This window comes from Macaca nemestrina, chromosome 2 (assembly GCF_043159975.1).
Source record: "Macaca nemestrina isolate mMacNem1 chromosome 2, mMacNem.hap1, whole genome shotgun sequence".
NCBI lineage: Eukaryota > Metazoa > Chordata > Mammalia > Primates > Cercopithecidae > Macaca > Macaca nemestrina.
The window spans coordinates 176,039,130-176,065,592 of record NC_092126.1 but is presented as its reverse complement, the minus strand read 5'-3'; the positions used below and the strand labels follow the sequence as shown (position 1 = coordinate 176,065,592).

Genomic DNA, 26,463 nt, shown 5'->3' with positions numbered 1-26,463 from the left:
GGAATAACCTTCAGAGAAGGGTTCACACAATGAAAATAAGTGATTAATAAAAGAGGTCACCTGTTATCAAAGTAGTTGTCTGTACAGTGGAATTTTAACTGAAAGGGAACGTCCCCTGCAGGGGAAAAATGGTAAAATCCCTTAGGAAGTCAATTATAAGGCATGTTAATTCTACAAAGATATTAACCTCATGATCTTCAATTCTGGGGTGCATTCTCTACCCTGCAAGGTCAGCTAAAAATATGCTGAAAAGCAAATTTTATAAGATAATGAAATAAAAATGTGAATCTAAGTCTGTAAGATACAAATTAGAAGATAAAATCCCTTGTTAAATGATTCCAAAAAATCCTTTTGCACTTTTACAATTAGTAGCCTGTTCTTTTGGGATGTTCTTAAAATACTGATTAAAAAACAATGACAACCAAAAGTAAAACAAAACTGATGTGCATAGAGAAACCTTGTAGTTGAATGATTTACCCATCTGACAATTTGTACTGTGGATTTTTTTTTCATATTTGTACAGTTAATGAGTATAACTGTAGCTATTTTTAGCTCTGTTTTCTTAATACATAACATGGGGGAAAACTTTATAAGTTACTGTAATAATTTTTAATAGATTTGAATGTTTCTAAGTACTTTGGATTTCAAAAAACAGTCCTATGAAAATAGATAATGATGCTATTTATTTTGAATTTCATGTTAACAGTTTCAATTTAGTGCAAAAAAATGAGCATAAGCTAAATATATAATAATTGAATTACATTATTATTAAATTTTTTGATTTTATGAAAAGTTCTATACTATCTTTAAATTAGAAACTGGCATATGATCAATTCTTAGTTCCTTAAAGAGTTTGATATTAATAATGATATTAATCATGATTTAAAATGCATATAATCTGAACTTTTAAAAATGTATTACTGCACTAGCATATTTGGTGCAGATCAAAGGGATAGAGCTGTCATCTCCGGGCATCACAACTGCGGACGTGATTGATTTCAGGCATCATGGTTTCCAGCTCTCATTTGTTTTGTTTTTTGAAAGCTAGAGAATCTTGAAATGTTAGAATCTCAGACTCTAAGGCCTCAGTGCCCTGCACAAACATCCAAGAGAAACTCACTTCATTTTTAGACAGATCTGATGGTTAGAAAGAATTTCCTCATACGGAACCCCCAAAACTGCCTGCTAGAAACATCTGCTTATTGATTTCAGTTTTAAACTATGAAACCACCATACAAAATTATGTGTGATGTCTCTTCCTTAAGACCATAAAAGGATGTGAAAAGAGCACTTCTTCTTTTCCAGAGTAACATTTTCTTTTTCTTTTTTTTTTTTTTTTGAGACGGAGTCTCGCTCTGTCGCCCAGGTTGGAGTGCAGTGGCCGGATCTCAGCTCACTGCAAGCTCCGCCTCCCGGGTTCCCGCCATTCTCCTGCCTCAGCCTCCCGAGAAGCTGGGACTACAGGCGCCCGCCACCTCGCCCGGCTAGTTTTTTTTGTATTTTTTAGTAGAGACGGGGTTTCACGGTGTTAGCCAGGATGGTCTCGATCTCCTGACCTCGTGATCCGCCCGTCTCGGCCTCCCAAAGTGCTGGGATTACAGGCTTGAGCCACCGCGCCCGGCCATTTTCATTTCCTTCAACCATTGTGCCCCCAACAGGATTTCTTAGCCCCTCTCCATAATCTCTCAATAGTCTTTATGTTCTTACCGGATATAGACAGATAGCACCAGATAGAGTGGGCTTTCATCTCTTCTTGCTAGCCAGCAACTTCACAGTGTTGACTCATATTACAGTTTGTCACTTTATGTGCTTTTCAGTTAAGGTAGGCATCCCCTCTCTGTTCTCTACTTTTGAACTTCTATTCATTGTACTTGATGCTACTAAGTTCAGACTATAGGTGATACCTTTCAGTAATATAAACAGATACAGATGACAATGCTTACTTATGTCTGTGGGTATGCTTACATGCTACCTCATCTTATTACTCCACCGTTGGATTTTTAGCTTAGACTGATGTCTGTTAGTATGCATTATTTGAGTTCTCGTGCTATAACTTCAAAAGAGAAACCTAGAGTTTCCCTCTTAACAGCATCTGTCCTCTCCTCTACCTCTGTTTTCTGATTTACCATTCTCAGCTCTATGTAGAATTAGTACCATACAAAATATTCAGTAAGCATATTAAAATAGCTTTGGAGGGAGGACTGGAGTATGGAGACAAAGCGGGACCTAATTAGTTAATTAAAATTAAGTATTTTCTAGCAACAGTGTTGAACTGTGTTGGAGATTTTACTGTAAACAAATAACTTTAAATTTCAAACCTATTCAAGTCTATATCGTAGACAATCTCTTGAAGATCCCCCAAAATTTATTATATGAAGCTTGATGCTGATGAGATTCATTGAAGGCTATAAACCATGATTCAGAATTGGAATCCAAAGCGTGTTACTATTCCTGTTACTGTTCACCCTGACACTAGAATAATTGAAGTTTGCTTTTACCCTTGTTATCAAAGCAGGCTTTGGCATTTCCGGAAACCCGTAAAAGCCTTGTTGATATAGCTAACATTTGGAAATAAATCTTAGGTCTGAATTTACACTTAATGATGCCTTTCTTTCTATCCACCTTACCTCCAGAGAATAAACAAACACTTTTGTTGTTGCTTTTAAGTTATAGCAAGTACTCTCTTTGTCTGGAATCTGAGTAATGGTAGAGCTCAGTAGTTTGAAGTTTATGTTTTTGGTTATGTGATGTTTATATGTGACCATATCACATACATTAAATTCAACTTTTATGAAAGAGACCTGGGTCAAGTAAGCTGATATGAGGGATCTAGTGAAGAAAATAATTATCATATATATTATACGATACCCAACTCTTGGGTTCCTTATAACTATTACCATCTATAAAAGTAACTCAAACACTGTGCCTTTTCAAGCTATGAACATTTTATTTGAAATTGTATTCAGAATAGTTTGGGTATTGATATATTTTGCTTTAACTCCTCAGAAATTGGTTATGTTTTTCTGGAGGCGTGTATGATAACTGTCACTGAAGTGAAACACCGTATTCCAAATGAGTCCATGTTTTTGTTTTGTTTTAGTTTTTCTGCTAAATCTAAGAAAAAATATCAGGCCATAACCTTGAATGGAAAATGAATTATGTGTCACTGTCCACTTAAGTATACTGCCATATATAAACAAATTTCAAGATATTGAAAATACTGTAGAATTAGTTTTAAAAGTCAAATTAACATTTGCCAGTTTTTAGTATTTGTGTTGAAACCTGAAACTTATCTTTATAGGAAATACAATTGAAGGAGAAACTGGTATGTGTAGGGAAAATGTAAAATCTAAACATCTTGACTTATTGAATATCATCATGTGCCAAAAATTTTGAATAAAGTTATTGAGGTTAGGATTTGAAATAGAGTAAAATAAATCAGTATTCTCTTTCCTTTCTTTTCAGGAAGTATATATGTGGTTCAGTATTTTCATCTTTTTTTGTGTGTTGTTTTTTGAGATAGATTCTCACCCCGTTCCCCAGGCTGGAGTGCAGTGGCACCATGTTGGCTTACTCCAAGCTCCGCCTCTTGGGTTCAAGTGATTCTCCTGCCTCAGCCTCCGGAGTAGCTGGGATTAACAGGCACCCACCACTATGCCCGGCTCATTTTTGTATTTTTAGTAGAGATGGCGTTTCACCGTGTTGGCCACGATGGTCTCAGACTCCTGACCTCGTGATCCTCCTGCCTCGGCCTCCCAAAGTGCTGGGATTACAGGCGTGAGCCACCACGCCCAGCCAGTACTTTTATTTCAACAAAACTGCTAATTGCTCTACTCTCTATCTCCTTTCCCTTTGGGCACTGGGAATAATATAGCATAAACTTTGTATTATTTATTTTGCATGCTTTGCCATGATTCAGGTTTCGTACCCATTCATCACCCAGCTGCAGTGTTCACGAACATGGAATAAGCTGAGTGGCCAAGCCTGGGTGATAGTTCTATACCTGGAACTCAGGTAGAATTAGGTCAGTTCCACTCAAGGAGCCATGGACTATTTTCCCAAAATATATATACATTCAAAGTACATGGAGTATTTTCCTAAAAATCTTAAGTGCTTTTACCAGGGAATGGGGGTGGGGGGACTGTATGATGAACAGGCAAAAACATACATGTCTATAATTTGCTGCTTAAGAAAAGCCAGTATGGAAAATACACTTATGTAGCTGATTATTCTGCTATTTAAATAAAGTTTCTGTATGAGACTCCTTTTTAACTTGAAAGGTGACAAAATCTGATTTTGTTAATTATATAAGAAGTTAAAATTTCAAAATACTTATTAGCAGTATTAAAAACCATGGCTATTACAGGTATCTCTTAGGCTGCTTCGGGATAAGCCTTTTGCCATTTGCCTTGTAGTACTTATAATTGGTGGCCCCCGGAGTGGTATAGCACTGATTTCTGTGGGTTGCTACACTGGAATTAGTGACAAAGGATAACCCTATGTCTACCAATGGAAATAGTTGGAGAATATTTCCTTTGCTATTTTGAATTGGCTTAATCTAAACTAAATGTTTTGTATTTCTTTAAATATTGACTGCTATGGGAGCAGTAGATCTAATGCAGAGGGCATTTATTGAGGATTAATTATTGGTAGAGCATTTATATTATACAGAGGTTGTTACTGTAGAGAATGTGCTTAGTATTAATGGAGAACATAATTTTAATTTGTACTAGGAGTTTCTAATGCGGTGAGCATTTAAAGGAGAGTTGCTCTTCATATATTCTCAACTGGCATTGGCTTGCTGTTTATTCTTCAGTCAGTATATAATTTTAATGTAGTTAGAATGTAATAAACGGACATTAACTTTTTAAAAAATAGTAGACTTTTTTTTTTTTTTTAGAAGTTTTAGGTTCACAACAAAATTGTGTGGAAACTACAGAGAATTCCTCTGTACCGTCTACACTGACATTAACTTTTTATTCTAAGGTATTTATAGGAATATTTAGGAACACAAGGAAATATTTTACATGCTCACTGCTACAGCTAACAGGCTGTAGAAGGCATCTTTCTTTGCCTTCAGACTAGAAAGGAGAAAGTGTTTTAGAGCCAAGAAACATTTTCTGATTCTGACTGAACATTGACAGTAAAAACTTAGGCCCTGGTTTTATGATACTTTTCCAGCTGAACGCTTCTGTAGAGGAACACAGGAAGAGTAGGGATGCGTTGTAATCTGGTCTGGAGCCTCCTGTAGTCTGTGGATGACAAACTGCAGATCAAACGGATTGATCATATTCCAGAAGGGCAGTGTGATACAGGGCAAGTGTACTGACCATGGCAGTAGCCTTGGGTTCTGGGCTATCTCTGCCTCTGTCTTGGCTGTGTGGTTGATGGGTTGAACTGAGTGGCTTCAGACTCTTATCTGCCTCCAACACTCTGTCATCCTGTGATTTCACAGGATGTGTGATAGGGAAAAACATCAACTCCTACAAGGGCAGCAGTGTGAAGTCATGAGAAAAGCAATGTGAAGACCTGGGATGTTGTCACAGCTCTGTCATAAACCAGCTGATGGTCTTTTGTGTAGTCACTTAAACTTTCTGGGTCCTACTTGGCTTCAGCTATGGAAATGTGATTGGACTTCCCTGATGGACTCTAAGGAAAATTTCTTGGATTCCTTCCTTCCCTCCCTTCTTTTCTCCTTCCCTTTACTTTCTTCTTTCCTTTCCTTTCTTTCCTTCCTTTTCTTTCTTTCTCAAGGCATTGAGACAGGATCTTACTCTGTTACCCAAGTGGAAGGCAGTGGTGCAATCATGGCTCCCTGCAGCCTTGAACTACCAGGCTTAAGCCATCCTCCCACCTCGGCTTTCCAAGTAACTGGTACTAACTATAGACGCAAACTACCAAGCAAAACTAATTAAAAGAAATAATTTGTACAGGCAGGTCTCACTGTGTTGCCTAGGCTGGTCTCGAACTCCTGGTCTCAAGCAGTCCTCCCACCTCAGCCTCCCAAGTAGCTGGGACTATAGGCGTACATCACTATGCCCAGCAATTTTTAAAATATTTTGTACAGGCAAGGTCTTCTCAGTGTGTTGCCCAGGCTGGTTTTGAACTCCATGGTTCAGGTGATCCTCCTGCCTTGGCCTCCCAAACTGTTAGAATTATGGGCATGAGCCATGGAACCCAGCCTAGTTTTCTGATTTAAAACAACTAATTGCCATGTGATATTCTTTGTCTCAAGGATAACTGCTTTGTAATAAGTTACTTTAAAGGAGCATATTGACAGTTGCCATTGGTCACTTGAGCAGACTCCTTTGTGTCTTCATTATCAGGAATATCCTTGCAATTAATATATCTGGAACAAATCTTTCAGCGATTTGCTGCAAATACATTAGACACACTTGAAACAGGTACTTTTTCTGGACAATAGTTTTTTGTTTTTTAAAAGTAACATATGACCAGGCACAGTGGCTAATGCCTGTAATTCCACATTTTGGGAGGCCAAGGTGAGAGGACTGTTTGAGCTCAGGAGTTAAAGATGCCAGTGTGAGTAATGTGGAGAAACCGCTCCTCTATGAAAAAAATAAAAAATAAAAATTCACACACACACACAGAGACAAATTAGCCAGGTGTGGTGGCGTGTGCTTATAGTCCCAGCTACTTAGGAGGCTGAGGTGAGAAGATCACCTGAGCCCAGCAGGCAGAGGTTGCAGTGAGCCGAGATTGCACCATTGCACTCCAGCTTGGGCGACAGAGCGAGACCCTGTCTCAAAAAAGCAAAGGAATATATTATAATTTTTGATCCAAATATGCTGTTAAATGACATTATTTAATATATTAATAAGGGAAAATAAGAGATCAGTGTCCTTTGCTTCTTGGAACTGAATATTTTCCATTTAAAATTATGTAAACTGATAATTAATGACTTCCCTTTTTATCAAATGACTTTGGACTAAATTTTTTTTATTAAGAATGTGATTTTTTTATATATTGCAAATTATTGCCAAATTATTGCTGACGTGAAAGCAGCCAAGGAAACACTTTCTTGCCTCGACAGACAAGGTGGTCTTAAGGTTTCTCCGGTGGGTTTCATTTGCAGAACCCCTTCCTGAAGGTGCCGACTGGTGCCTAAAGAGTGTAAGTCAAGGTTTTCTTCAGCTAACCCAGTCTCTGAGGGGTATCCTGTGGGGTTGGGGTTATCTTCACTGTTTATTTTCCAGCTTAGTTCTCAGTGGCTTGATAGAGCTTATGATCTTCCCAAAGATCCTGGAGCTTCCCTGTCATTATTCCTGATGTAGCTGCTGGCAAACATGTTTTTATACCCTTCCTGGAAGTGAAACTTTTTTGCCTTAAATGTGTGATGTCCCATCCCTGAGAAGGTCTCGTTGATACAATTCATGTTTAAAAGAGGCATCTGACTGGACTAATGCCTACTCATTTTACATCTCCACTTATGGAAACTGCAAACATTCATGGTTCCACCATGGCCCTTGCAGCAAAAAGCTTAAGGCAAGTGCTCATTATAATAAGATATTTGTATTGTTAAATCAGCTAATGTACATTGAAATTGATAGGATTAAAAGTGAGACTGTCAGAATTAAATATATATGAAAGCCATCTAAATTAAAATAAAAGCTATGGTGAAATAACACTTGAGAAGTAGCAATTCATTTAGCATCCAAATGCTGAGAATAGTCAAGGCAAACTTAAGTGTGTTCACAATGTAACTTTATTCCATGCTTTTCTACCCCTTAGTTTTATCTCTAATGAGATTACTGACATTTATTGAGCACCTCTTGTATACCAAATGCTGTGAATTTATAATATCTTCTGATAATTCTGAAGGCAACCATTAGAGATGTAGGGATTGTTATCCCAATTTTGCTGATGAGGAATAGAGGCTCAGAGAGGCTCAGGAATTGGCCCACAATTGCAGGATAGTAAACCTAAGGCCAGTATGCTTAGTATACCACCATGCTGCTAACATTAGTCTGCTATTTAGGAAACTATGGAGAGAAAAAAGAGCAAATCACATTGCTTTCTCATTTGCCCACATTTCATGTCCTACTTTCTCATGTGAACCCTGTACTTCAACCAGATCTGCTGCATATGCCTCCTATCCCTTCCAGCAAGTCATGCTTGCTTTAATATTGAAACTTTGCTCATCCTAGGCTTTTAACACTCTCCTCCATCCTGTCTGTCTGTATTCCCAATTGCCGTTGGTTCTACAGGCTCCAGTTTTATTCATCTCCTGTGTAGAGATCCCCTGGAATATTCTAACTTCAAAAAATTTCTTTGCTTACCATTTTGACATTTATTACATATTATGCTATTAATATTTAACTTTGTGTGTTTGTGTATGTGATCACCCAACTATATCTCATCAGCTTTAAGAAAGGAGTAACTCTTTTATAATAGCTGTTTGGTGGTTGTTGTTGTTTTGTAAGATGGAGTCTTGCTCTGTTGCCCAGGCTGGTGTGCAGTAGTGCAATCTTGGCTCAGTACAACCTCCGTCTCCCGGGTTCAAGTGATTCCACTGTCTCAGCCTCCGAAGTAGCTGGGATTATAGGCACCCAACACCATGCCCAACTAGTTTTTGTGTTTTTAGTAGAGACAAGGTTTCGCCATGTTGGCCAGGCTGGTCTTAAACTCCTGACCTCAGGTGATCCACCTGCCTCGACCTCCCAAAGTGCTGGGATTAACAGGCGTGAGCCAGCGCGCCCACTCTGTTATAATAGTTTTTGCAGTGTTAATGCATAGTCGGTTAGTAATTTCCCAAATAGTAAAAGCCTACATCATTTGCCTTGCTATTCTGTTGGCATATAGGTAGGTGGTAGGTAATTTTTCTTTTTTTGGGAGGGTTTTTTTTTTGTTTTTTTTTGTTTTTTTGTTTTTTCAGGACTGATGCCCAGGTTGGAGTGCAGTGGCCCTATCTCAGCTCACTGCTACGTCCACCTCCCGGGTTTAAGCGATTCTCCTGCCTCCGCCTTCTGAGTAGCTGGAACTATAGGCCCACACCATCATGCCCAGCTAATTTCTGTATTTTTAGTAGAAATGGGATTTCACCATGATGCCCGGGCTGGTTTTGAACTCCTGAGCTCAAGTGATCTACCTGCCTGGGCCTTCCAAAATGCTGGGATTATAGGTGTGAGCCACCACACCTTGCTGGTCATTTTAAAAAATAAGTTTATACTTGGTTCAATATTGAGTACTGGAGGGGAGAGGATTTGCAAATCTTTCGTCTGCTATTATAAAGGGCCCATCTGAAACAATGAATGCTGTAGTCTTCTGTCCCTGCTACCTAGTGTTTTCTGATACTGTTTTTGGAGAATCCAAACAAACGGACAAATCTGTAATTACTTAGTAGTTCCTTTGGTTTACTGCCAAATTATCTAGGGAACTCTTAAGACCTGTTTATATTTAATGTTTTTCAACTGAAAGGCTCTGGGAGTAATGAGGAAATGCCAAGGTAGGGGTGGGAAGGTGACAAAGAGGTAATTCAGATTTGCATTTTTTTTTTGAGAGAGATTTCCATTCTCAGTGTAGCTGACATTGTAATTTCAGTTAAAGACTGGTGCCTGGCCAGAAATGCCTGTGAAACAGCTGTGGTTTAAGCTTCAACTGTAAAAGACAGATGGGTGATTTTAACAAAAGTTTTGTCTTTATTCATAGTTTATGTTGTCACTTTTATTTTATATGTGTGTGTATGTGAGTGTATATATGTTCCTGCAGTTATCTTTATATGAAGATATTTTATTTCAGCAAATGATTTAACTAGAGATCAGACTGTCAGTTTATCATTTCTAGGCCTTCAGCCTGTAGTGGACAACAGTGACCTGAGGCATGGAATTCATTGGCCAAAATTGCATAACAGTTGGTATAACAACATCATTTTCAGTACTATAAATTGCATAATGTGTCTGAGGCCACTGTTGGGAATAACAGAATATATGGAGTGGGAAAGGGTTATGCACGCCCAGGACAGGGAAGGCTTTAATTAAATCAAGAATTTTTTGACTACAAGCACGACTACATTATATTACATGGAAGTTAAAGCTTGGTGATTAAGTTCATTTTATCAACATGTAGTATATAAAATAGTGAGTTGATCAGAAGATAAGAATTGTATTCACATAAAGGTGGAGAAGTAGTTTTATAGTAGGAAAAGTCTTTTAAGAAAACTTGCATTATAAAGTGGAAATTGGAATACAGTACCTACTGAGGAAATGGAGGAAGTCAGTGGATGGTTTTGTGGAAGAGTGGGTATTAGAACTCCTAGTTTGTGACCTGTACTTGCTTTGGGTCTCAGAAGTCATGCTGGCTCTTAGATTAGAAATACAGCCTCTTTGAAAGCATAAATGTAGTTGAAAGCAATAATTTAAAAATTTGCTTTTTCATCCCCTGCGTCCCCCATTTTTAAGGTATAAAAGCATGAGTATTCTGTCTTCCGAAGGATGAGGAAAAACAATCCTTATTTCCTTTTCCAGCAGTTTGGCTATTTTTGTTGTTGTTTTTACTGCATAAATGGAGAGGCGTCTGTACCATGCATGGTATCATGCCCAGCAATTTTTTTTTCATTTGAATGTAATTGTTCCTTAGCAAATAATTGCAGTCCAGAATGACTTTTATTGAGCTTGATTGAATTAGGGGTATGTATGAAAATGAGTTAGTTAAAGCTTAATCTATTACCCAGAGAATTGATGAAAGTATCAGAAAAGCAGTCATTCATGGGGATTAAATATTCTTCTGTGTAAGTGGGCAGCATGGTTACCTCAGAGTCCCTTCTGCACTGACTAGGTAGTAGTGACATCAGGGTGCAAAACACAGATTTGGCATACTAGGGGATTTTGCAATGACGTGCCTTTGAATGTTATGCTGGACATTAACGCTAATTGGGAATCTGCCTCATTGTAACAGGTGGCACCTCACCTTTTTTTAGAATAAAAAGCTTTTTAAAACAGCACCTCAAGGGGGAGTGTGAGAGCTGTGCCAAAAAGCCAGTTGCTTCAGCATGTTTCAGTGGTGGTTTAGGCCACATCTGTAAGATAGGTTTTTCAGATGCCAAGTCAGATGCCCTGTTTGTAAGGGACAAATAATATATAATACATGGCTGTCCCACCTGCCATTATGAAGTTTCTCAGAGGGAATCCTGGGCTGTGCCAGATCAGTGCTGGCTAGGACTGGGAAGGGAGTGTGCAGTGTCATGGGTGGGAAGCAGAGGCCTTGAAAAGGGAAAGACAAGTTCCTAATGAGGCAGTGGAGCTAATCACCGGGACTCAGGAAGCCAAGGCCCTGTGGGGGTGATTGGAGGTTAAAAGTAAGCCAAAGTGGGACCCAGAGAACACAGACAGGTACCAGGTGGCTCAGATGAAAATCTGCCCAGGCGTTGGTCTCAGGGCACGTTCAAGTCACCGTTCTGTAGGGCTGTGCTCATACTTAGGGCATTTGCTCCTGCTGGCCCACCTGCCTTTCTGATGTCTCACATCACCACTCATTTCCATCAAATCAGAACGCTCTCTGAAATACTAGTGATTTAAATGCAGACCAGACTATGCTGCAACTGCTTTTCTGAGGCTACTCATGTGGCCATTTGTAATAGCCAGATAAAATTTGGAGGGTTTCTTATGATATTCAGTTTCCACAGTATGTAGCTTACAGATTGAGAAGAAACATATTGTCATAATCTGCCTAGAGCAGGGAATTGTTTCTTTTAGTTGAGTGTGGATTTAGTTTCACCACTGAAGCAACCTAAATCTGTCTTACAAAGAAACATAAATGATAACTTTTGAATTCTTAGAAATGATATGGTTTAGGGATATATATTTGCAGTGTTATTAAAATAAAATTCCATTTAGTTTACATGTACACCATTTCACTGATTTTGATCTTATATTTACTTCATCCTTTATCCTTAAAAAATAAAAATTATTTTCTATTTGGACCCCTCACCCCGGGCTGCTTTCTTGTTTGTTCGTTTTTACTATCTTGCCCTGTTAACTTTAAATTATTTAAAAGGTAAATCTTAAATATTAATATCTGAATCACAGTTTATCTAGTTGAGTGGGGCCAGTCATTTAAAATAACTTGGATTTACTCAGGGTGTCAGTTTAACCCTACGTTTTTCCAGGGGATTTGCCTGTAATTCTACACTTAATTATAGCCAAAAGGCCAAGAAGTTACTGCCCATGATTAGTTCTTAGTATGTGTAACCTTAATCTCAGAATTTCCATTGAATAATTTTAATGACCGTCTTTTTGTTAAAATTGACAGTAAACACTTTAGGCCACTTTCTCTAACTAGCATTGGCGTAGGGAGATTTGCCTCATGTTGATTGTTTGGTTGGTAATTCATTTTATTTGGAGATTATTTTGCTAAAGAGAATGAATGTCAGCTTTATTTGAAAGACCTTCCTGGCTCACCATTTTAACTACTTTTTTATGAATCCTTCACAGAATCCTGCTGCATCACAGAAGCTGGAAGTTCTGATGTTCCACTGAAATCACAATGGAAAGTCTTGACTTGACTGGTAAGAGCTGTTGTGAAGGTCCATCTTACTAACTTACCTGGAAGCAGTGAGGCAGTCAAGAACTATGTGCTGGCAGAGCTGGTCTCGACTTTTCCCCATCATCCATCTTGATCAAGGAAGTGTGATAATTGGATATTTTTTTTCTTGTCAATTTTATTATTTTTTAAAGTGTGACTTTTATTAATCTCCATTATCAAGTAAGTTAAATTTTCTTTTAAAATCATGAAAATTTTAAAACTAGCCGTTTCAAAATCTCTGATTCGTTTCTCCACAGTACTGCGTTATTGGTGAAAGTCAGTTTTCTAAAGTCCTAGATACTTAGAGGTTATATACCTAAATAGGTATTAAATTGATCTATTCCCCCAAAAGCTGCTTTTTGTACTCCTGTTGGCCTTAATTGAAAAATGAATCAGTATTGAAGCATTATGGAGTTTTTCTTACCTGTTAAAAATAATAGAGGTGGGTGTAGCTGCATCTTGAAACCACTTTAAATGTGAAAACCACATAATGAAGGAAAAAGTTGAGATTTTAAAATATATACATGTGCCAAATTATATTAAATTCTGAAACTTGCAGATACTGTAACTGTCCCTTTGTATGTTAGTTATTTTCAAAGCTGTTGTTTTAGGGGAAAAAGTTTTTAACTTTAATGTATGGCAATAATATTTTAAAATTAGTTTTAATAATAATTACTTAAATGCATAGAGTTTCCCCAATCTGGGAATCAGATGTGGGATTGCTTTACTGGTATCTGAATACTTTATGGTGAACTGATGATATATAAGACTGAGGAAACTGTTGTGAATTAAAATGAGCAAATATAGTAAATATTGTTTAGTTATAGTTTCAGGAAAGGAACTTATTCTTTAACTTTTTAATTAAGATTAATCCAAAACCTTTTCTGTTTTAAAGTATATTTTGTAGCTTATTACATCTGTCTAGATTATGTGTCTACCTTTCCCTTTTGGTAACTATATCACTGAATGTTGCTTCTGTGATGTCAGCATAAATATAAGGCCTCTGAACCAGTCTCCTAAAAGTCATTGTCTAGGATTGTACACATAGTAAAATGTATATGATTTACTTGAATGTATATTTATAATAGGGGATTTAAACAACAACAGAACTTTAATGCCAGTGAGAAGATTGGAATTTAATTATTGTTTTTCTTCTTCACTGTGCTATCCTTCAAGGCACATTTGTTACAAATATTAATACAAATTCTGAATTTAAGAATGCCAGCCAGAATACAGTTAATTATGGTTTTATTGAGTCAGCAGTATAGACTATGGAATTTTCAAAAATTGATACTGAAATTTTAAGTATGTTCTCATTTGCTAATCTAAAAGAGAGTTGAGTATGGTGAGGTTTAAAGAAAATGGAATTGGTAGCAGTATTCTGAATTTGCTAAATATGAATACATATACAGAAAGCAAAGTCTGGACCCTTTATCTGACCTATTCAGAAAAACTAAGTAATTAACCAAGATTACTATGGCAGATTTCACTAAGTAGCCATCTGAGCCAACGATTTCTGAATGTTAATCAGATTATTGCAATTGAATGTTTTATTGACTATAAGCAGAAATTGACAGAAATTCACACTAATGATAAAATTTAAAATGGAAGCTTAATTGCAGATGGCTAACACTGCATACTTTCTAGCTGACCTATATGTTTGTCTTAAATACAGTATTAACTGAGAAATAGAAAAGATGCCATACAAAACCAGGAGTAATTGAGGAAACAAATCCTAGAAGATGTTACTTGGCAAAAGGATGCCAGGGTTCAATAAATCTGGGAAACAGATCAGTCAACTTAGTCAATTACATTTCAATATCAGAAGAGCCTCCAAATCTTAGTGGTTTATGGCAATAAACATTTATTTCTCATTTATGTTCATGTCCCTAATTAGTCTCCTGCCACTCTGCTCTGTGTCCTCTTCATTCCTGAACCAAAGCTGAAGGAGCAGTCTTTCTGGCACGTACATGTCTTGCAGAGGAAAGAGGAAAGAGAAAAGTGATGGAACTATGACTCTTAACAAGGGTGCTTGGAAGTGGCACATATCATTAACTCTCATGTTTAATTGGCTAGAGCATGTCACAGAGTGAAACCTGCATCATGTGAGAGAGTGGCCTTGTAAGAGGGGATAGGGAAAGACTGATAGGGAGAAACAGTACATATTTTAACTATTATATCTGCAAAATACCATCTACTGCTTTTTAAGAGACAGAGTGCACATAATGTATTAAAGATTCCAGGAAGTTCTTCAGTAAATTAATCTATTTAACATGTCAAATTATTTGACCATGAATCTTTTTGTGGTTATGTGGAATGCTGTCAGTGACAAGTTTTAGGGATACAATCCAAGAGTTTCTTGATGTTTTGAACCTTACAACTTTTCCTAAAACTTAGTGTATAATAGACTTACATTATTCTTTTATAGGTAATTTTAAAATGAATAAAACTTACTGCAAACTGGACCCTCTGTAATTTGCATACAGAATTAGAGAAAGGAAATATGATACTTAAAATAATTCTTTTACCTATATATAATAGGTTACAGAACTTTGACAGATATTATCTAATTTGATATAGGATGAGAATGAGGAAATGGGTACTTTGCTTTTTACAGTAGTAATATATTAATCATACTGGATATAACAGTAGCCAAATGCCTTTGTCTACTTAAGTTCAATTTCAAGAATCATTGTAGTGATGAAGAATGCAGACACCATAGGGAACTTAACAATTGCATCTGGGAGTTTTCTAAGGTACTCTACCTGAGGTCACATTTACTATACAGTGACTTTTGCATTATTATTATCTCTTAAATCTTCTAGAAAATTGTTAGCACATAGAACTCCTCAGCCAATGGTGGTTTTATTCATCTCACAGATATCAAAAAACATTATTATCAAACTTGTGTGGATTAAGATGATTGGTTTAAACATCCAATAGTATATAAACAATGCTTTGTGATAGTTTATAGTTCCTTAAGATTGGGAGTAAGGAATATGCTTAGACATCTGTATTAGTCTGTTCTTATGCTGCTAATAAAGACATACCCAAGACTGGGTAATTTATAAAGGAAAGAGGTTTAATGGACTCACCGTTTCACATGGTTGGGAGGCCTCACAATCATGGCAGAAGGCGAAGGAAGAGCAGAGGCACGTCTTACATGGCAGCAGGCAGGAGAGCATATGCAGGGGGACTCCCCTTTATAAAACCATCTGATCTCTTGAGACTTATTCACTATTACAAGAATGGCATGGAAGAAAACCCACCCCCATGATTCAGTTACCTCCCACCGAGTCCATCCCACGACATGGGGATTAGTACAATTCAAGGTGAGATTTGGGTTGGGACACAGAGCCAAACCATATCAACATCTGTATCTTAAAATATATATATCTAGATATATAGATAGATAGATAGATAGATAGATAGATAGATAGATAGATATACATACACACACACAGTTAGAAGGCAAGACATACAGCAAAACATGGGTTTTGGATTCAGAGATATCCTAGTTTTGGCACTTTTTAATTGAAAACATTTGGGTGATTATATTTGACCTCTCTGAAATGTTGTTTTCTCATTGTAGTATAGGGATAATGATCTCTACCTTGTAGCATTGTGAGAATTAAATGAGATAATTGAGTTAATTGCCTGAAAATAGTCCCTGGCACATAGGAGCACTCAAGAAGTAGTAGTTTGTAAAAGAAAGATGTGATCAAAGTTCAAGAATCTTGATACCCTGTACCATACCTCTCTGATAGACATCCAACAGTGCATATCTAAAATGTGTTTGTTTATAAACACGTATGTCCACACACCTGCCAAGGGTTTTTAAAAAAAATTGTCCTGAATGCATAAGAACTTACTCATTCTTCTTTACTTCTACCGGAAATTGGAAGTGGCTTTATCCTTACTGCTGAGAGAAAGGGTGAATCCTGTAGAAATATTAGTTACCCCATGATCTAATAATTAACTTCTTGTCACTAAGAATTTAGAAGTCCCAAGGACAGAGTGATGGCCAAAAGCTCATATACTTTATGGCTTTTACTCTGCATATTAATAAGGTCAGCATTAAGTTGCAAAAAGTATCAAATTTTATATAATCTTGAGGCAAGGTACAAGAACAGAAAATGGTACTACTGAAATTTTTTTCCTCATATAGAGTAAATACTGTTTGGTTTCAGAAGAAATAGCATTTCTATTTTAAGATTTTTATGGTACTGTTCTCCAGTATGAAGGTTTAACTAATTTAGACTCCTTAAAGCAGGGGTCCCCAACTTCCTGGGCCTCTAACTGGTACTGGTCCATGGCCTGTTAGGAACCGGGTTGCACAGCAGGAGCTGAGCACCACCTAAGCTCTGCCTCCTAGGAGTCTGAACCCTACTGTGAACTGCATATATGAAGGATCTAGGTTGCATGTTCCTTATGAGAATCTAATGCCTGATGATCTGAGGTGGAACAGTTTCATGCCCAAACCATCCCCCCCACGACCCCTACCATTCGTGGAAAAATTGTCTTCCATGAAACCGGTCCCTGGTGCTTAAAAAACTTGGGGACCACTGCCTCAAAGAACTTCTCTATTGACATTGTCCCCTTGTACTTTCAGAATCAAGTATAACATAGTAATATCTTTTATGATTCAAAACCTTATGCTTTTTCTAAAATGACTATTTAATTTTAAAATCGCACATGTATATAAAAATGATTTTTTGGGGCCTGAATTAGTCTTCAAATTGTTCCAGGCTCTTCTCTTTATAAATGGAGTATCTTTGTAAACTATTAGTTGCTTATTCACCTGGATTATTGGTGGAGTAAAACCACCTCAAAAAATATAAACTCTTCATCTTTAGAGGTTGTATTAGTTTGCGTGTGTTGCTGTAACACATTAAAAAAAAGTGTCAGACTGGGTGGTTTAAACAACAGACATTTATTTTAAGTTGAAAGCTCTGGAGGCTAGAAGTCAGTGACTAAGATGCTGGAAAAGTCAGTTTCTAGTGAGGTCTCTCTTCCTGGCTTATACCACCAGAAGGGGCTGCCTTCTTGCTGTGTCCTTACATGGCCTTTCCTCTGTGTAGGCCGTGAGCTCTAGTGTCTCTTCCTCTTCTCGTAAGTACACCAGTTCTTTGGGATCAGGGCCCCATCCATATGACCTTGCTTAACTTTTATTTCCTCTTTATAGGCCCTGTCCCATCACATTGGGTACTGGGGCTTCAAAATATGAACTTGGAACGGAACACTATTTCATCTGTAACATAGGTTTTTGTTTTTCTTTACCACAGAATGAAGTAAAAGTGTTTTAAAAAATACTTCCTACGTGATTTAGTCTATAAACAAGATACCTGGTTTGTTACAATCTTCTAAGATTCTAAAAATATCTTTGATACTTTTGAGGAGGGAGACGTTTGAAATTACTGAATTCCTGTTTCTTCCACTCTGAAGTCACCATCCATTAAAATAAGGTTCTTATAAGTGAAGGAATTAAGCCTAAGAACTTGAAAATTCAAGTGATTTATATAATGGAGGAAGTACATCATTGTAAAAATTGACTTCCTTGTGTATTTATTGTTATCTAGGAATACTGGGAATGTATTTGAAAATTAAGTTGAAGAAGATAATTACTCTTTTGGGTTATACCTGTTTCTGTTTACTGTATCAAGCCAATTCACATTTTGTAACGCAATATTCTTTTACTTTGTGAATCCGTTGAGAGTGCAAACAGGGAAATGGCATATACTTAAGATTTTGGTAAACAGGAAAAAAAAAATTCTGTATTTGAAATAATGCCAGCAACTTCTGCTCAGCCTAAGTCTGATAGATATATTTAATTATTGTCCTGTCTCCTTACCTGCCTTCTTTCTTTTTTTCCAACCCTTCATCAGCGACCCTGTGAGTAGAGTACATGTGAAGGTTGTGAGATTTAGGGCAGGCACTTTGGTTCATGTTGGGCTTTAAGAGATGCAGTATGATACCTGGCTTCAGTTAATGTGTACCAGAAAGGTTGACTAAAGTCAACATTTGAGTGTTTTGTTCTGGGAGGTATTTGTAGGATATTGCTGTATTCAAATTGATCTGTGAAGTTGATAGACAAGAATATTGTGTTTATTTTGCATTATCTTGTATAACCTGCTTAATTTGCAGTTGTTCTGCCTCTACTGTGGCTGTATTACTGTTCATATAAAACAGATGAGTTATCTAATTATTTCAGTGTTCTTAACATTTACTATAAAGCAGTTTATTACCAAGTGTCTCCTTATGGCGGAAATGCTCCGTTTTAGGATATTAAACATTACCATAGGCACTTAGAGTGCACAGGTTTCTGAGAGAGCCAGCCAGATGTGGGGGAACTGGCTTCTAAAGAGGGCTTAGCTACCTACTGTTTATGTGGTGAGCACTGTCCTAATACATTGTGTCACAATAGTTATACTGAAGAATTGCCAAATAAGAGAAAAGTAAAACCTATCAAATGTGAAGTGTATCCACATGCAGAGTAGCATATACCCTCCTGTCCGTGAAGGCAGCACCTGGATGGACATGAAACTCCGTCCATGCCTTCAACAGAGTTTTTGAATACCACTATGTTTTCAGCATTGTTAGAGTTACCAGATCATTAAATGGGTGTATTATAAAAGTCAATAAAGAAAAATTTGAAGTCAGCAGCTATTGTCAATCCCCTTAAATACCAAACCTCTTTTTATAACAATCATTTTGTCAGGCCATTTGGAAGGACAGAAGCATACAGATCATCTTTCAATTCATTTGGTGAAGTGAACATTTAAATAAATCATAAAGTTTTCAGTTTTGAAGGTTTAGTTCCTGTTAAAATGCTGGGAGTTGCCTATCTTTATTATTCACCTAGAGTTTCACTTTTTAGAGAACAAAAGATACATCTTTCTAATAAGGCTATTATATCTTATTGATAGTAGAAGTGTTTCAATCATGTCTCTTTTTATGAGTTTTTCCCTAATCAGCAAAATTATAGATTTTTTTTTTTACCGGCTTTCTGCTATAATAGAATATTTTATACATTGGAGTTTATTATGCGCCATGAAAAAATATTTTAGAACTTTTACTTTTGAATACTTACAAAGATCTTGATTCCTACCTCTAGATTGTCAGCTGCAAAATGCTCACTATTGATTCCCAGATATTAATATGGATAGGCAGAAACTTAAGAGTTTCCTTATGGGAGACAAATCTAAATGGATCACTTAAAAAAAAGTGGTTGTTTTGTTTTTGTTTTTTTTTTTGTTTGATTGTTTTTAACTGTAGAGTGATCTCTTAGAAACATGGGCTGTGGAGTCAGATAGACCCAAGACTACACTAACTCGGCTGTTTACCGTAACTGGGATGTGGTAAAGTTACTTAGCTTTCTGTGAAATGGGGCAAATACCTGCCATGTAAAGTTGTTAGAGGATTAAAAGTACTAGAGGGTATAATGTCAACCCAACATATGGCAGGGACTATTAAGGAAATGTGTTCTTAAAATGGACAGTAAGTAAAAAAATGATCTATAACTTGTTTTACTTCTTAACTGCTCCTTGAAATTTAATTTCATATTTATTACTATCTCCATTCACAACAAGAGAAATGGTCCGGCTTCAAACTGTACATTTTTACTATGTTGGGAAAATCTTTATTGAATACAAGATGGACTTGCTTTCCTGATGATTTCATTAGGAAAGAATAAATTAACATTTACTCTTATTGTTGGATTTCTTAAAATATTTTCTGTACAATTGTAAGTGATAGAAGTTTGATTTTATTTGAATTGTACCTCCTGCAATTTTGCAATTTTAGTAAAGCCCAAACATATGAAAATACTAGGAAATAAGTCATTTGTCATTCAGTGGATTATAGTTAAGAATATTATTGCTACCTGCTATTAGTATTAACAAGATTATCAGCCCAAACCATATAAATTTTTTAAGCATAAGAACAAATTTATATAGTCTAGATGATTTTTTTCAAAGACTATAATTATGTGAACAAAACAAGGAGATATAGTACGATTCTTAATGAGAATTCACTAAGTATGGGAATTTAAAGTATGATAATTAATTTTTTTTTTTTAGAGATAAGGGCTCGTTCTGTTGCCCATGCTGGAGTGCAGTAGTTTCATCAGAGATAAGGGCTCGTTCTGTTGCCCATGCTGGAGTGCAGTAGTTTCATCAGAGCTCACTACAGCCTTGAACTACCAGGCTCAAGTGATCGTCCTGCCTTAACCTCCCAAATAGGCAGGACTCCAGGCGTGTGCCACCACACCTGGCTAAGTTTCCTTAAATTTATTTTTTGTAGAGATGGGTTCTTCTTACTATGTTGCCCAGGCTGGTCTTGGCTGCAAGTGATCCTCCTACCTCAGTGATCCTCCTTCCTTAGATTCCAAAGTGCTGGGATTACAGACGTGAGCCACCATGTCCTGCTGAGTGCTATTTTTTAAAAATATTACACACTGATAATTATATAAATATTTAAAAAATTTAAATAGTTCATTCAACTATGACCTTATTCTGTTATTTAATTCATAAACTTCAAAAGAGATGCAAAATTTTCCTTTATTTCAAGTTAGTGGTTTAACATTTCATAATTAATTGGTCCAAGAGAAAAAAATTTTTTCTCTATCTTCAGAAATGTTCTGTGAAAGTATTTATTTTCTAATAATTTTCATGCACATAAGCATAAAAATCAATACAATTTGGTCTCTGTCCCATGTATCAATAGCTATTTTGTATTAATTTTGAATATCTCTCAATAATTAATATATCTAAACTTGTTTTCAAGGTATTTTAGTACCCTCTATGAAATACCTTGGTTCCTTCTAAAAGTTGCTTCTTATTTATTGTATATGTGTTAGGTGTTTGTGGTTTTTTTATAGCAATTTTGCCTTTTCCTTGTTGAGTATGTAAATATCCAAACCATAACCACCATGGATTTTATAGACCTTAATTGTATACTTTTAAAATTATTACTATATATTGAGAAATTGAAACCTTTCCAGACTGCTTGTGAGAGTTTGTGCTCTGGATCATTATCCCTCTTTAATCTTTCTCCCGCTCTGTTCTGTTTCTTTTTAGAACCTGAGCTACCTGTAGTAATCTCACTGGAAAAATGTTTTCTTTAAAGATAAATAATGTATTTTCTATTCTTCTGTATAGCTAACAAATACTTACTAATTATCACATGCAAGGCAGTGCGTTACACACTGCCAGGATCAGAATGTGGTAATATAAGGCAAAGTCCAGGCACAAAAGAGGGAGATACACAAATAAACTTCTAGTTCTGAGGAAGACCTTAAATCCCACTTAAGGATATCAGGGAAGACTTCACAAAGAGGAGGAAATAACAGAAGTGTGGAAGGGTGAATAGACTACTTGGGCCAGTGGGATGGGATATATGTAAAGTTACAGTGGGAAACTTTGGTGTGAAAGCAGAGATGTAAAGAGGGTCTTGAATGCTAAGGTGAGTTTCCTTCCCCCCAAAAGGCAGATGGGCCACTGAAAACTTTTGAACAATTGATATAAATGAGATGGAACAGAAGGGAAAAAGGTAGACATTGGAAAGACTGGTTTAGGGGGCTTTAGTATTATCATAGGTAAGAAAACATTCATTCTTCTGGTAGTGTGTTGACAGGTGTAAATGGGGCTATAATGAGAGACATTAAGAAGGTTATACTCTGGATCTTGAAATATTTTAGACTGAAGTATTCCAAGTTACAGAACTAGTCTTTCCCATTCACAGGGCAAAAGTTAATGGATACTCAGTTTTAAGGATTCCTTCAATGACAATTTTCTAAAACACTTGATTCCTACTACTATTTAGCCTCTGTTTTGTGTGTTTAGTTATTGTAAATTTAGCTTTCACTGTGTTTCTTGAATATGAATTCTAAGTATCTATCACCTGAACCAATTTAGAAACCATTAATCTATAGAACTTGACAATAGACTGAACTCGTTTTGGGGATGTAGAGGGACAGAGAGGGAAGGAGCAAATGGAGGGTATTTAAAAGAAAGTCAAAGATAGGTTTTTAATTTAATTGTGGATGTTCACAAGAGTGCTAATATTGCCATCAGAAGTAAGGAGCTGCTAGTATTACTGATTTGTGGGAGGGGGAGGTGAAGTTTGGGATGGATTGGATTCGAAACACAGAGGATATCCATGGCATTATATTTAGGATGTAGTTATAAATTTGAGATGAGGTTTGGTAGAGATTCAGGCTGAAGACAGGTTTAATAGAAGAGTGAGGTAAGAGCTGAAACTTTGAAAATTGGTGAAAGATAATATGCCTAAAGTGGAACTGTTGAAAATATCCATTCTTTGTTAAGGGAAGTCTAAAGGAAAGAAATTCTATCAGATCTGTGATGGGAAAAGCAGAATAGTGCTGTGCAAGATGGGGAAGACTTTCAAGATTGACAGTATTGAAAATTTAGAGATATCTAAATGCCTGAAAAAAGTTCCTTGAGTTAAGTAATCCAGGGGTGAATAACCTTTGGAGAAAGCAGTTTTTATACAGCAGTCAATGAAGTAACCATGTTATGTAATCTTTCCAATATTCCTTCTTTGAGTGCCAAGTTCTTGATTTTCTTTTTAGCTGAAACTATGTGTTGAGTCACTGTCTTCATTTGAGTAATCCATAATGATTTTCAAATCCTCTCCCTCAGAGCATAAAACTCATCTTCTGTAAATGTAGTTGTAATATTCTTTAAATATGTTACCTTAGACTATTTTAAATCAAAGCTCATCCAGGTATTAATATCATTTCCTCAAATGCACTGAAGTGATTTTCTTTAAAATGCCATCAGCAAACATACTTTCAAATGCCTTACTCGTAAGTCTTATATTTATTATAATTGGCATTACAGAGAAATGAATAATGAATTTCCTGTCATTGTCAGCTCTTCTTTCACACTTAGTGAAACTTAAAATAAGGCCTACTCTTTTAATAAAGATCCTTTAGAAAGCCCTTCAGAGTATTTGGGCCAACTGCATTTGCTGTTTCCGGTCTAAGAACCAGATGCATAGCCACTTTGGTTTTCATCTTCAGAGAATGGGGGTAAAGATAAACTAAGACTTTCCCTAGGTAGTAATGATGATTATAATAATTAAAAACTACAGCTGTTATTTGTCTTTTGTGTGCTCATTTCCGTGTGTGTGTGTGTGTGTGTGTGTGTGTGTGTGTTTGTGTGTGTATTTTTCTTCCTTGTCTTCACAGTGAGCCTTAAATGTAGGTGTCATTATTCCTATCTCATACAAGAGAGAACTGAGTCTCAGAGCATGTAAATAGCTTGTCTGAGCTTCTTGACTTGTTAAAAACAGACCTGAGATTCAAATCCAGCTCATTGTTACTTTCAAAGACTATATTCTTTATATAGTCTATGCAGTTTTATGATGGGTCTGAAATTTGACCTGTAACACCTTTGATGGCAACTACTGACCCCAGTTTGGGAACTCAGTGCCTTATTACCTTCCTCCCTTTTCTACCAACTTGGAAAGAATAGATCACTACTTTTCATTTGTTTAAATAAACATATTGCCAGATGCCATTATTAAGTCAGTCATTCTTCTTTATATTTAATACTATTATATATATATTTAATCTTCACATCAGTCTGATGAGAGGTAAGCATATTTTCCCCCAACATTTTATTGTGAAACTCTCATACTCGCCACCTAGATTTGGCCATTAACATTTTATTATATTTATTTTATTACATATCTATCATCTGTCCATCTCTCTATCCCTCATCAATCCAACTTAATTTTTGAGGCATCTGAAAATATAGATGTCACTACACCTCCCTAAATGCTTCAGCATTTATATTGTGTAATATCTATATTAACAAGTTCAATATTTATGTATAATTTTTTTGATGTAAGTCTACATTCAGTTGCATGCACATATCTTAAAAATACATTTTCTGAATTTTGGGAAATGCATATACCTGCGTAACCCAAATACCTATCAAGATACAACCTATTACTACTGGTAGGTGCCTCTTTTTCTTCTCATTTTTTAGATGAGGAAACTGAAAGAACAGAGAGGTGAAATTATCTGCCCAAGGTTACGCTGCTAGTAAGTGGCAAAGCTGGAATTCAAACTCAGGCTGTCTGGCTGCAGGGTTTGTGCTCCTAACCACACCACCACACTGTCTGTAGATTATCCTCACATGTTTGGGTGTCCTTTTACATTCGTGTGCATGAATGCACTGTTTATTTTTAATGTAAGTGTGTAGACACAGAAGTGGTACCCTGGGTTTAGTGAGAGTAGAAATGCTGTTCTAGCAACGCATCAGTTCCTAGCAAGAGGTTTATGGCAGGAGAAATTAAGAGGGATGCATAATATGACAGATTCCCTTCGTTGAAGTAGTAGGGTGAATCTCTATGTAATAGCTCTGTCTTAACTGGCATCCTTGATTAATGTTTCCACACATATCAGTGAAGTGATAGTGAGTTTTCTAATGACGACACTGAGGTTTAGGAAAATCCTCAAGTACCACTTGAGCAATTAACGGTAAATTATGTTCAGTATAGCTTTGTATTAAGCATTTTTGCTCTTTTATAATTAGTAGAAAATTGTTCATCTGTGTGTGATATATATAGTATCATTCATCTTGATATCTCAGACTCTGAAATAATATAATTGACTAATTTGGAATTTATAAGTTAAGAAATGTATAAGGTTTTTAATAAAGAAATTTGTAACGGAATTATTTGACTTTTCCAAATAAATTGCATGAAGATTTAAGTATTGGAACAGTTTATATTAAGACTTTTTTCTGGTTTGCAATACTTGGGTGGCCTGATGAAAAGAAATTATTCAACTTTAGTATCTTTCCTGCATTGTGTTCATACCACTCATATCCTAAAAGTTGACCAGTACTTTTTGTTCACTTCTTAAATGATGAAAAAGAAGCCATCATGTAATTTTTTTGTTAATTGTAAGTATTGTGCAAAAAGCATTAAAAAAAATTGCATGTAGCTCACAAAACCTAGCCAGTCACTAGAGGGCAGAACAGTACTATACTTTAGGCCTTATTTGAAAATTTCTGGTTTAAAAAATGCTGAACATGATGGAAAATATATTGATACACAGTTGAATAGAAATTTCTTTGTGTTCTTATTGCCTTATTTTGCTGTAAAATCCAATAACCTGCTTATACTTTTATCAAAGGAGCTTTTCTGGCAATTCAATTGAATGTTACTAAAAGGGCATGATTATTTAGAAGAGTGTAAGTGCCCCTCAAAAGAAAATACTCATGCATACAAAGAGCAATACATTTCATAATTTCTACCCTATGAAGTACCCTGAAATTGGATTGCAGTGTAGACTTTAGGTGAGACATTGTAAAAGTAGTTTTGAGCACCAGTTCTTTACTAGTACTTAGCTCTAAGAATTCATTGAAATGCAGAACATTGCTTTATCTTTCCAGTCAGCTGAAATGTGTTGAATCATTAAGACTGAAATTACAAAGTTGTAGAAGCAAATAAACTAACTCTAGCCCTTTTAAAAAATTTTTGTCAAGTGACTGTTCACTTAATTTCATTTCTGTTCTAAATTTTTTATCATTCCGATATTTTTATTCAGATTTATTTTTTTCTGGTATATCTTAAAAATACCCTAATGAGTAGCCTGAGTAATTCAATGTCCCATAAAGTAGAAAAATTTTGTCCTTAATTATGTTTATTTGAATTTTATTTTACAAAACCAGTTTGGATTTCTATAATATTCTACTAGGGACTACATAGGATATCAGAAAAAGCAGTGGATTTTGGAATCAGAAAATTTGGGGGCCTCGATTATCATTTATTTGCTTGTGTCTTGGGCAAGTCACATTACCTCTCTGACCTTCATTTTCTAAACTGGAAAAAACACTTCCTTATTTACAGCTGGGTTGTTTGGAGGATTGTGTGTGTAGATGTATCTCC

General features: G+C 36.2%; 1 protein-coding gene across 7 annotated transcripts in view; it reads left to right on the top strand.

Moving 5' to 3' along the window:
- Positions 1-26,463, top strand: part of LOC105477538 (BBX high mobility group box domain containing) — a 269,896-nt gene that overhangs the window by 107,956 nt on the left and 135,477 nt on the right. For 4 of the 7 annotated variants that reach the window (XM_071092481.1, XM_071092474.1, XM_071092475.1 and 1 more), the window contains one exon: positions 12,447-12,520. The gene's annotated coding sequence lies outside the window, so the exon portion shown is untranslated. The other 3 variants (XM_071092478.1, XM_071092479.1, XM_071092476.1) reach the window with 2 other exon arrangements.